We start from the raw sequence: 12,500 nt of genomic DNA, 5'->3' as shown, positions 1-12,500 counted from the left end.
GTGTGAAACGTGACGCGCCCCCGTCCTCTACGCTTGTGCGCGCGTTCGTTCGCGCTTTTTTTTTTGCAATTTTTTTTTTTTTCAAAGTCCCCGGCACTCGTGACGGTTTTAGCGTGTTTGAGAGTTTCACGAACGGAAAAGAAAAAAAAAGTTAACATTGAAATGTTACATACATACATACATACATACATACATACATACATACATACATACATACATACATACATACATACATACATACATACATACATACATACATACGTACGTACGTACGTACATTCTTTTCACAACACCCACCGAGGGACACTCGAATGGAGTGTGCCTCGGGGGCTTTTTTTATGCGATTTTTTTTTTAAAGCGGATTAGCGGCGGTAGTAACTGTGACTCTCTCTAGGTGGCCGAACGCCTCGTCCTCCGATTGTGAAGTTATCGCGCGGATTTACCACATTCCCATATGTCCCTTTTGCTCCTGGACACAATGGACTACGAGACAATTGTTTTCATGTACATATTTATAACTGTTTTTTTTTTCTTTTTCTTTCTGTTTATTTACTGTATTAATTAGCATTCTACAAATTTTCTGTTCCTGATTATACTAATGTTTATTATTTGCATCTAATGTTTACTTTCTATCTCTTATTGCAGGTTATTTTGGATATTTTGTAACAGACTGATTCTGCTTATAATTTTTTTAAGATTTTCTTTTATTTTTATACACTGCTTTGTATCTTGTTCTTTCTTTTCTACTATAGAGTGACCTGCTTGCTGGTAGTAGCACTGAACTTATATTTTTCTTGTGTCAGTCCGGCGTACCCCAACTCTGGGGTGACAGAAGACCTCGTCCGTGCATATCAAACTTCAAGATCAAATCACGATGAGGGATCTGTGTCATCGTCTGCTCGCAGCGCCTCCCCTGAGGTCAGGAACTGGACTGAGGATGGGCCGAACGTGGATCGGCAACCTTCCGCCCTGCCTCCAGGTATTCCGACGCTTTCTCCTCATGGTCTTCGGGATATTCCCAACCCCAACTCACACTTCTCGTCGAGGCACAACCGGTTTCCTGGCTTAGGGGCGCGGAACCTGATTCTCGTGAAGCCAATCCAACGCCCAGCTTTCTCTCCCTAGGTCTGCCTGTTAGTGGATATCGACACCCCCTTCACCACAGAAAGAGGCGCATACTTTACCATTTTTCTTTTTTGTTCTCTTTGTAGGTGGCTGTGTATTATTTTAATTCTTCTCTACCTATTGTTGACATTTTGTAAATGTGTTTTTATTATATTAACCAAGTAGAATAGAACTTACTAAAATTATTAAAACACAGCACTTGCATACTGCGAATAACATCGTATGCATGGACATTTTGGAGGTCTTGTTTTGAAATTTTAAATGTAGATTCGTTTTTTAAAAAATTAGCGTCCTTGCGAGAGCTCTGAAGGGGTACCATCAGTACCTAAAACAGGGCGGGGAAGTGGTGGGCCTCCTCCAAAATGTCCCTTTTTTAAAATTTAGAAATTAGAAAAAAAAGTTAACATTGAAATGTTACATACATACAATTTGCTCCAAAACGTTTTTTTACTTTTAATTTTGACTTTTCTTCAATTGTCTTGACATTTTTCAGTGTAAATGGCGTCTGGTGCGGTTTCGTCGGAGGATTCCGATGGCTCCACCAGGAATCCTGGAGATCCTTTGGGGGACCGTGAAAAAAACCTTATGAAAAAGATTCATGAACTAATTTCCTCCACATCGCCTACTGCTTGACCCTCTAAAAAGGAAGTCCCACAGGGAACAATTGACCATTGACTCAGACAGTGAAGTTGGATCAGAACAAGATACTGCTCGGCGTATCCCGTTTTCAGCTGATAACCAGGAAATGGCCTTGCCATTGCACCCTCAACCACTCCGAATGCCGAAAATAAGAAACGGGGGTTAGGTATGTATTTATTTATATAATTTGTACATTTATTTATAACAATTACAAGTAAAATAGCCATAATTGTACCATTTATGCAGTGTATATGCAATTCCAAAAATCTCGCAAATGCGCTATAGGACACAAAAAATAAAAATCTATTTTTTTATCTACCGCATTCAAAAAGCACGTAGCTCTCGTGAGTTTATAAATAAATTAGTGCGGCTCGCTCTACTATATAGAAGACGTCATTGTTATGACGTCCTCGAGAGTGAGACTCTGGTACAAAAAAAAAATAATTGGGCCAGTATATCATTATTAGATAAGTGATCGTTTATTAGTTGAAAAAAATATTTAAGCAAAGCAATACCTCTACTTGTCTCTAGGGAGTGGTAATTGGTCATGCCTAATATATAAATCGATGGGTAAAGCCAAGGGTAACGTCCATAGAGCCGCGAGAATAAAAAAACCTTAAAAAAAATTTATGGACTCTTTCAATGCGTAAAGTGTATGTTAATTCATGTGGAGCGAGCCCAGATGATAACCGCAACAGAAGCGGTACATGATTACCAGAATGCCCATAAAGAATGTTTCATTACAGTTTCAGTTAAATTTAAAAGCAGTTTCCGAGTTGTTGCTCTGAAGGGGTACTGTCAGTACCTAAAACAGGGCAAGAAAGTGGTGGTTCTCCTCCAGAATGTTATTTTTTTTTTTTAACCGAATTTTCGAAAAAAAAAAGACGATGGAGACGTGTCCCGTATTCTGGTTAGGTTAGGGGTTAGTGACCGGATAAATCGTCAAAATCAAAATTCAACAAACCTTTAAACGGCGATGTGAGGTCATGAAAAGTGATGAAACAAAAACTAGGTTGAATAGGTTACGAGTATAAGTATTTAACCCAATTTTTGTTTCATCACTTTTAATGACTTCATATCACTTTTTCAATGTGTGTTCTGTTGTCATTGTGGTGATTTATCATGCAACCTGATTGCATTTATCGATTTTCTTTTAATTTTAATTAATTTATTTATTTATTTATTTCATCGACACTCGTGGCGGTTTTCGATAAACTTAGTGTGGCTTTCTTCAGTCGCCCTATGTATTATGATTATATATAAAATTTATGATCAATATGGTTCCATGCTAACTCAACACGGTGACTGTTCAACACACTTTTAAAAAGTGATATAGAATCATTAAAAACGATGATTTGTTTAAACCTAACCTAACCTAACCTTACCTAACCTAACCTAACCTAACCCAACCTAACCTAACCTGACCTAACCTAACCTACTTAACCCAGTAAAAAAAAGTTTTTGTTTCATCACTTTCCATGACTTTACATAACTTTTTAAATATGTGATGAATTATCATTTTGATGATTTATCCGGTCGCCGATCAATATAATATAGAAACCCAACTTACGACTTGTAGTATGATATCGAAAAAAGAAATCAATTCACAAACCTTTCTTCTTTTTTTTCGTCTTTTGATGAGTTCAAAACATTGTAGACGATAGATGGCGTAGCGGTTTCGGGGAAAATTAGGTTTTTTGTTATTATTCTTCTTATGCTGTGTACCTAAGTGTCATATTTATGTGTGAATAAAAATTATAAATAATAATAATAGTAATTATTTATTTTTTGGAATAACTTTACTGAGTAAAACCTAATATTGTAATATTTAATTATCGAAGATAATATTAGCGAATTCTAAAAGAAAATCTGAAAGAGAAAAATCACCAAAATAATAAAAAAAAAAAATCAGTCCTAGATGTGACCGTATCCTTTTCTGATTTTTCTGTTTCAGATTTTCGTTTAGAAATCGGTAATATTGTCTTCGATAATTAATAAATTAAATAAATCATTTTCGTCAGGAGGTGAGGGAATGCAATTCAGAGCGGCGGGCGCGGGTAAAGCGCGGGAGTAACTGGGACGCACTTAACGGCCCTCAACGTGTTTTCAAAATTTTCTTATTTAAAAATAAAATATTTATTTTTTTTAAATTTCAGAATCGAACTCATAACGTCATTCTTAGTGTAGAATAATAAATTTAGCCGCGGTTCGGTGCAGCGGGGCCGGCGATGAGTGGGATCTGATATCGAGTAGCGGCCGCGGGTGGACGGCGGGAGTAACTGCGACGCACCCGATGACGCCATTTGCCCCGGGCACGGTGTGATTTAAAAGAAAAAAAAACTTTTTTTTTGACGTATTTTATTTCAGAATCTAATTCGGAACGCCATTCTTAGTGTAGAATATTAAATTTAAAGGTTTCGAGAGCATTGGGACCGGAGCTGACAAGATCTCATTTCGGATGATAGCCGCGGGTAAACGGCGGGAGTAAACGGGCCGCACTTAATGGCCCTCAATGTGAAATTGTAATTTATTTATTTTTATAGATTTTTATTTCGGAATCGAATTCGGAACGTCATTCTTGCAGCGTAGAATAAAAAATTTAAATGTTACGGGAGCATTGGGACCGGAGCGGAGCTGAGAGGATCTCATTTCGGGTGGTAGCCGCGGGTAAACGGCGGGAGTAAACGGGCCGCACTTAATGGCCCTCAGTGTGAAAATGTTTATTTTTTAGTTTTCTTATCATGTATGTATGTATGTATGTATGTATGTATGTATGTATGTATGTATGTATGTATGTATGTATAATTTAACATTTCGATAGTGAGAAGACGTGAGCGACGAGGGTAAATTTATTTTTTCGAGACCGAGCGTGAGCAGTCGGGCAGACGGCCGGAGATGAGGCGACGCGGCTCGCGCTACTGCGGCCGGTTCCGCGAGAGGCCCGACCGCCCGGGCGTCCGTCTGAGCGCAGTCGAGGAGTCGGAGCGGGCGCATCGCGGTCTGTAATAGTCGGTGAATTTGTTTTATTCGAATCCCTTTTAAAATCGTTTTCTTACTATGTATGTATGTATGTATGTATGTATGTATGTATGTATGTATGTATGTATGTATGTATAATTTAACATTTCGATAGTGAGAAGACGTGAGCGACGAGGGTAAATTTATTTTTTCGAGACCGAGCGTGAGCAGTCGGGCAGACGGCCGGAGATGAGGCGACGCGGCTCGCGCTACTGCGGCCGGTTCCGCGAGAGGCCCGACCGCCCGGGCGTCCGTCTGAGCGCAGTCGAGGAGTCGGAGCGGGCGCATCGCGGTCTGTAATAGTCGGTGAATTTGTTTTATTCGAATCCCTTTTAAAATCGTTTTCTTACTATGTATGTATGTATGTATGTATGTATGTATGTATGTATGTATGTATGTATAATTTAACATTTCGATAGTGAGAAGACGTGAGCGACGAGGGTAAATTTATTTTTTCGAGACCGAGCGTGAGCAGTCGGGCAGACGGCCGGAGATGAGGCGACGCGGCTCGCGCTACTGCGGCCGGTTCCGCGAGAGGCCCGACCGCCCGGGCGTCCGTCTGAGCGCAGTCGAGGAGTCGGAGCGGGCGCATCGCGGTCTGTAATAGTCGGTGAATTTGTTTTATTCGAATCCCTTTTAAAATCGTTTTCTTACTATGTATGTATGTATGTATGTATGTATGTATGTATGTATGTATGTATGTATGTATGTATGTATGTATGTATGTATGTATGTATGTATAATTTAACATTTCGATAGTGAGAAGACGTGAGCGACGAGGGTAAATTTATTTTTTCGAGACCGAGCGTGAGCAGTCGGGCAGACGGCCGGAGATGAGGCGACGCGGCTCGCGCTACTGCGGCCGGTTCCGCGAGAGGCCCGACCGCCCGGGCGTCCGTCTGAGCGCAGTCGAGGAGTCGGAGCGGGCGCATCGCGGTCTGTAATAGTCGGTGAATTTGTTTTATTCGAATCCCTTTTAAAATCGTTTTCTTACTATGTATGTATGTATGTATGTATGTATGTATGTACTTATGTATAAATATACAAAAATCTCTTCACTTTATATGTTTTGTTATGATTTTTTTTTTCTCCTATTTACATATGTTTTAAAAGTAAAATTTTATTATTATTTTTTTACACTTCACAGACGAGTGTTTTTGGACTCTTGTAGAGGTAAAAATGTTAATTTTTAATTGAATATATTTTTAAAAAATGTACGTGTAAATATGAATTTATTTGATTTAATTTCAATGTCGTCTATTAAGTTTTTTTTTTTTTTTTAACTCAACAGAATAAATGATATAATATAACAATTCTAAAATGTTGCCTAGTCTTGTGGGTGCCGGGTGAATTTACTTTATGTATCAGGTTAGGTTAGGTTAGGTTAGGTTAGGTTAGGTTAGGTTAGGTTAGGTTAGGTTAGGTTAGGTTAGGTTAGGTTAGGTTAGGTTAGGTTAGGTTAGGTTAGGTTAGGTTAGGTTAGGTTAGGTTAGGTTGGGTTAGGTTGGGTTAGTGTAGGTTAGGTTAGGTTAGGTTAGGTTAGGTTAGGTTAGGTTAGGTTAGGTTAGGTTAGGTTAGGTTAGGTTAGGTTAGGTTAGGTTAGGTTAGGTTAGGTTAGGTTTGGTTAGGTTAGGTTAGGTTAGGTTAGGTTAGGTTAGGTTAGGTTAGGTTAGGTTAGGTTAGGTTAAGTTAGGTTTGGTTAGGTTAGGTTAGGTTAGGTTTGGTTAGGTTAGGTTAGGTTAGGTTGGGTTAGGTTAGGTTAGGTTAGGTTAGGTTAGGTTAGGTTAGGTTAGGTTAGGTTAGGTTAGGTTAGGTTAGGTTAGGTTAGGTTAGGTTAGGTTAGGTCAGGTCAGGTTAGGTGCGATTACAATTTTTGCAAATAGATAAATTGACAAAAATTTTTGCCATTAAAATTTATGCCAATAAAATTTTCTGCCAATAAAATTTGATGCCAATAAAATTTGATGCCAATAAAATTTTCTGCCAATATAATTTTATGCCAATAAAATTTTAGGCCAATAAAATTTTCTGCCAATAAAATTTGATGCCAATAAAATCTTCTGCCAATATAATTTTATGCCAATAAAAATTTTTTGCCAATACTTATTAGCAAAAAATTGATCTTTGTCAATGGAATTTAAATTTAAAAAAGTAAAATAAATACAAAACAATACAAGAACAACACGTCAACTCAACAGAGATCAAATGGGAAAATAATTCACCGACTCCAGATATTTTCATATCGGAGGGTTCGGCTCGGTAGAACTCCTAACGGGGCCTATAAATAAATCCTACAGATCCCTCAACATAAACATTTAAAAAAATCTTTTGTTATCCTACATGTATTCAAAATGACCGACTTTTGCATCTTTATATATAAATTTTTTGATAGATCTAATACGCCTAAATTTTTAATAAGAGAGCTAGGTATAATGCCGGTAGCCGAAATAACGAATGGTAATATTTTTATAGTCTGAGAATGCCAAATTCTTTTTTTCTCATTTCCTAAATCTGTGTATTTTCTTATTTTTTCACTAACAGATTTTTGAATATTACAGGAATTCGGAATAGCGACATCGATGATATAAGTTATTTTTAAAAATTTTGTCATGTAAAACTATATCGGTTCTATTATGACTAATCGCTCGATCTGTTAGTTATATATTTAGTTAGTTATGTTAGTTATTTATTATTATTATTATTATATCTATGTTAAGTTTTTATTTTTATTTGAAATATGTTCTTATTGTGTAAATTTGAAATAACTACGTACCTCTGTATTAAGTTTTTTTAAACTCACCGGGAACGGTCGGTCGGTATCATCGATTAAATGAAATAATTTAAAATTTCCAAAATGCGAATACGAAAGTAAGTGACGAGAGTAAATTTATTTACCGAGACCGAGCGCCTTGTGCCCGGTTTCGCGAGCCGCCCGAGGCCCGACGGCCCGGCCGCCTGCGCGCCTTCGAGGGGTCGGAGCGGGCGCATCGCGCTCGGCGCCGTCCCGAGCGAGAACGCGACCCGGCACAGCTTTGTGCCCGCCGAGTGTGGCGGGCTCTCGATGCACGGCGTTCGCAAACTGCGGCGGCCTATCGGTCGTGTCGGCGGTGTTATTTGCGAGAAACTACGTGACGCCCGCTTCTGCGCGGCGTTCGCGCTCATGTTTTGACTCTGGAGTTCCGCGCGAGCAGAATTTTCAAAAGCAAAGGCGGAGGATTTTATCCCCGTCTCACTGTTGCCTCGCCAAAGGCGTGCGCTTTCGGTGTACACGTTTTACGAATGGGAATTATAAATCGGACGATAGCGTCGTCGCGGGTGCGGTCTCTCTCTCTCGGGCGGGAGCCGTCCTACGCGCGCTTTCTTCGTTTGAAGCAAAAATTTTCCCGCGGAGCTTTCGTCTAGCGACGGTCGCCGAGCGGGAGAATATAGCGGTACGCATAATGAGCGTGACTCGTGCGGGTGACTCCGTCGCGTGTTCTTTAACGCCGTGTTGTCCGCGCCCTCTACGCGAGGGCGGGCCTCTGTCGTTCGGAGGATTAAAAACCCTCCGACGGTGGTGCAGCTCCCTGGTTGATCCTGCCAGTAATCATATGCTTGTCTCAAAGACTAAGCCATGCAAGTCTCAGTAAAAGCCGAATTAAGGTGAAACCGCGAATGGCTCAATATATCAGTTTTGGTTCCTTAGATCGTACACGGTTACTTGGATAACTGTGGCAATTCTAGAGCTAATACATGCAAACGAGGTTCTGACCGGTAACGGGAGGAATGCTTTTATTAGATCAAAAACCAATCGGCGGCGGGGTTCGCGCCCCGTCCGTCGCCATTCGAGATGACTCTAGATAACTTTGAGCTGATCGCACGGTCTAGCACCGGCGACGCATCTTTCAAATGTCTGCCTTATCAACTGTCGATGGTAGTTTATGCGACTACCATGGTTGTCACGGGTAACGGGGAATCAGGGTTCGATTCCGGAGAGGGAGCCTGAGAAACGGCTACCACATCCACGGAAGGCAGCAGGCGCGCAAATTACCCACTCCCGGCACGGGGAGGTAGTGACGAAAAATAACGATACGGGACTCGTCCGAGGCCTCGTGATCGGAATGATTACACTTTAAATCCTTTAATGAGGATCCATTGGAGGGCAAGTCTGGTGCCAGCAGCCGCGGTAATTCCAGCTCCAATAGCATATACTAAAGTTGTTGCGGTTAAAAAGCTCGTAGTTGAAATTGTGTCCTGCGGTGTCGGTCTACCGAATGCGGTACGACAGGCACGTCTGCGGGGCTTCTCGCCGGTGCGTCCACCGCCGGCGTGTGTCGGTCGGCCTCACGGTCGGCCGCGCACCGAGGCGGGCCGTCGCGGCTGTTTACTTTGAACAAATTAGAGTGCTCAAAGCGGGCTAACACTTGCCTGAATATTGTACGCATGGAATAATAGAATAGGACCTCGGTTCTGTTTTGTTGGCTTTCTGATACCAGAGGTAATGATTAATAGGGACGACTGGGGGCATTCGTATTGAGACGTTAGAGGTGAAATTCTTGGATCGTCGCAAGACGGACTAAAGCGAAAGCATTTGCCAAAGGTGTTTTCATTAATCAAGAACGAAAGTTAGAGGTTCGAAGGCGATTAGATACCGCTGTAGTTCTAACCATAAATGATGCCAGCCAGCGATCCGCCGAAGTTTCATAATTTTAACCCGGTGGGCAGCTCCCGGGAAACCAAAGCTTTCGGGCTCCGGGGGGAGTATGGTTGCAAAGCTGAAACTTAAAGGAATTGACGGAAGGGCACCACCAGGAGTGGAGCCTGCGGCTTAATTCGACTCAACACGGGAAAACTCACCAGGCCCGGACACTGGAAGGATTGACGGATTAACAGCTCTTTCTCGATTCGGTGGGTGGTGGTGCATGGCCGCTCTTAGTTGGTGGAGCGATTTGTCAGGTTAATTCCGGTAACGAACGTAACTCTAGCCTATTAAATAGACGTGCAACCGGTATCACGAGGGTCCGTGTGCGCGCGGCTTCGGCGTTCGCGCGTCGGGGTCGTGCGTTTCGCGGTCTTCACTACCGGCGTACAATGAAAATCTTCTTAGAGGGACCGGCGGTATATATAGCCGCACGAGATTGAGCAATAGCAGGTCTGTGATGCCCTTAGATGTCCTGGGCCGCACGCGCGCTACACTGAAGGGATCAGCGTGTCCTCCTTGGCCTAACGGCCCGGGTAACCCGATGAAACCCCTTCGTGATAGGGATTGGGGTTTGCAATTCTCCCCCATGAACGAGGAATTCCTAGTAAAAGCGAGTCACCAGCTCGCGTTGATTGCGTCCCTGCCCTTTGTACACACCGCCCGTCGCTACTACCGATGGATGATTTGGTGAGGTCTTCGGACTGGTGCGCGGAAGCTCTCACGGGCATCCGACGCGTCGGAAAGTTTGACCGAATTTGATCATTTAGAGGAAGTAAAAGTCGTAACAAGGTTTCCGTAGGTGAACCTGCGGAAGGATCATTTCCTGTGTTTAATGTTTGTGCTTTCCATGATATGAAATATTATTATGAAACAAAACATATTATACATATAAACCATAATCGAACGAATGCTAAATTACTGCGTCGGAGATCGCCCTAGGGCGCCGATGCGAACCGAGAACCGCCGGCGTCGAGCGGAGGAGGGCTCCGTCCTCTATCCGCTCGTCCGGTGAAATTTTACCCGTCGCCGTGAAGGCGGCGGTACAAAATTAATCTTTTTGTCGAATGGAATTATAAACATTTCGAAAACGCAAACCAAATTGTAAAAACCGAAAACTAAAACGTATCTATTTATGTTTGTTTTATCATTATTACCCTGAACGGCGGATCACTCGGCTCGTGGGTCGATGAAGAACGCAGCTAAATGCGCGTCAGAGTGTGAACTGCAGGACACATGAGCATCGACATTTCGAACGCACATTGCGGTCCGAGCAAGACGTAGTTTGTCGACGGACCACTCCTGTTTGAGGGTCGCGCACACAATGCGACCAGACTGTTCTCTCGCCCCCGTCCTCGGACGGGGGCGCGCAGAGCGAGCGTTGCCGGCGTCGCCGGGGCCCGCGCGCGTCGTCTCCTCGGAGACGCGCGCCGGGACCTCGGCGTCCGGTTAAATTTGACGAAGTGCTCTCTCGATGCGCGCGATTTCCGCTTGCGTTATACCAAACGCGGAGGAACGCGTGCGAGCCTTGAGCTAGCGACGACGCTGAAAACTGGGCAGTCTACCGCGCGAGCGGTCGGCTGTCCGGGGCGATCTTCGCGCTCTCGGCCGCGCGCACCTCCGCGGACGCTCGTCGGTTTCGCGCCCGCTTGACAGAGTCTGCACGGGCGAGAATACGCGCACACTGTTGCTTTGCGTACTTCTCGAATTTATAAAATTTTTGTTGTCGACCTCAAATCAGGAGAGATCACCCGCCGAACTTAAGCATATCAGTAAGCGGAGGAAAAGAAACTAACGAGGATTCCCCGAGTAGCGGCGAGCGAAACGGGAAGAGCCCAGCGCTGAATCCTGCGGCCCCGGCGGGCCGCCGGGAAATGTAGCGTTCGGGAGGAGAGTTATACATACACGCGCGGTCATTAGTCACGGCTGCCTGTCCAAGTTCATCTTGAACGGGGCCCGCTTACCCGCAGAGGGTGCCAGGCCCGTGGTGACGGTAGCCGGCCGCGACGGTCTCTCTCCCTAGAGTCGGGTTGCTTGAGAGTGCAGCCCTAAGTGGGTGGTAAACTCCATCTAAGGCTAAATACTACCACGAGACCGATAGCGAACAAGTACCGTGAGGGAAAGTTGAAAAGAACTTTGAAGAGAGAGTTAAAGAGTACGTGAAACCGTTCAGGGGTAAACCTGTGGAACTCAAACGAGCGAACGGGGAGATTCATCGTGTCTTCCGTCGGGGCTCGCGCCTCGCGCAAACCTTCGCCTTCGGCTTTCGGGTCGGGGCGGTGGGTGCGCGGGTGCGCCGTCAGGCTCCCGGAGCGCGTGCACTTCTCCCTTAGTATAACACCGCGACCCGTCGCGCCGCGGTCGAATGCGCCGTGCGGTTGACCCGTCTCGCTCTGCGAGGCGGAGCCGCGGTGTCCACGGCCGCGGCGTACATTACGCAGCGACGGTAGAGAACGAGGATCGCGTCCGCCCCTCGCGGGCGTCCGTCGCGCTGCAGCGGCGTCCTTCGCGTGGCCCCCGGCGTCTAGTGCGTCGCGGGTGTCGCGCGTCGGGTGTCCGTCGTTAGCGGCGCGCTCTCGGACGGGACGCGTCCCGGTCGGCGGTGGTTTTGTTTTGGGCACTCACAGGACCCGTCTTGAAACACGGACCAAGGAGTCTAGCATGTGCGCGAGTCATTGGGAACACTGATAAACCCAGAGGCGAAATGAAAGTGAAAGGCCGGCCTCGAGCCGGTCGCAGGGAAGATGCGCGGGCGTCGTCAGACGCCCCGCCGCATTCCCGAGGCGTTTCGAGAAAGCCCCCGTGCGATTATCGAGACGCACTGAGAGCGTACACGCTGGGACCCGAAAGATGGTGAACTATGCCTGGTCAGGTCGAAGTCAGGGGAAACCCTGATGGAGGACCGAAGCGATTCTGACGTGCAAATCGATCGTCCGAACTGGGTATAGGGGCGAAAGACTAATCGAACTATCTAATAGCTGGTTCCATCCGAAGTTTCCCTCAGGATAGCTGGCGCTCGAGAAACATGACGGTTTTCGGA

General features: G+C 44.7%; 3 non-coding genes across 3 annotated transcripts in view; all 3 read left to right on the top strand.

The window, feature by feature from the left end:
* The first annotated feature begins 8,345 nt into the window (after positions 1-8,345).
* On the top strand, positions 8,346-10,285 carry LOC149408656 (small subunit ribosomal RNA). Its single transcript, XR_016305436.1, has one exon. It is a non-coding gene; the product is annotated as a small subunit ribosomal RNA (ribosomal RNA).
* Positions 10,286-10,614: 329 nt separating this feature from the next.
* LOC149408655 (5.8S ribosomal RNA) lies at positions 10,615-10,776 on the top strand. The gene has a single exon (XR_016305444.1). It is a non-coding gene; the product is annotated as a 5.8S ribosomal RNA (ribosomal RNA).
* A 411-nt stretch (positions 10,777-11,187) lies between these two features.
* The window catches only part of LOC149408654 (large subunit ribosomal RNA), a 4,064-nt gene continuing 2,751 nt past the window's right edge, over positions 11,188-12,500 (top strand). The window contains exon 1 of the ribosomal RNA XR_016305441.1: positions 11,188-12,500. This exon is cut by the window's right edge and continues 2,751 nt beyond it. This is a non-coding gene — a ribosomal RNA (large subunit ribosomal RNA).

Source organism: Hesperophylax consimilis, unplaced genomic scaffold, assembly GCF_061612785.1.
Source record: "Hesperophylax consimilis isolate HC1 unplaced genomic scaffold, BYU_Hcon_1.0 scaffold_140, whole genome shotgun sequence".
Classification (NCBI taxonomy): domain Eukaryota; kingdom Metazoa; phylum Arthropoda; class Insecta; order Trichoptera; family Limnephilidae; genus Hesperophylax; species Hesperophylax consimilis.
Note: the sequence above shows the minus strand (reverse complement) of the source record. Positions and strands in the feature narration are given on the sequence as shown.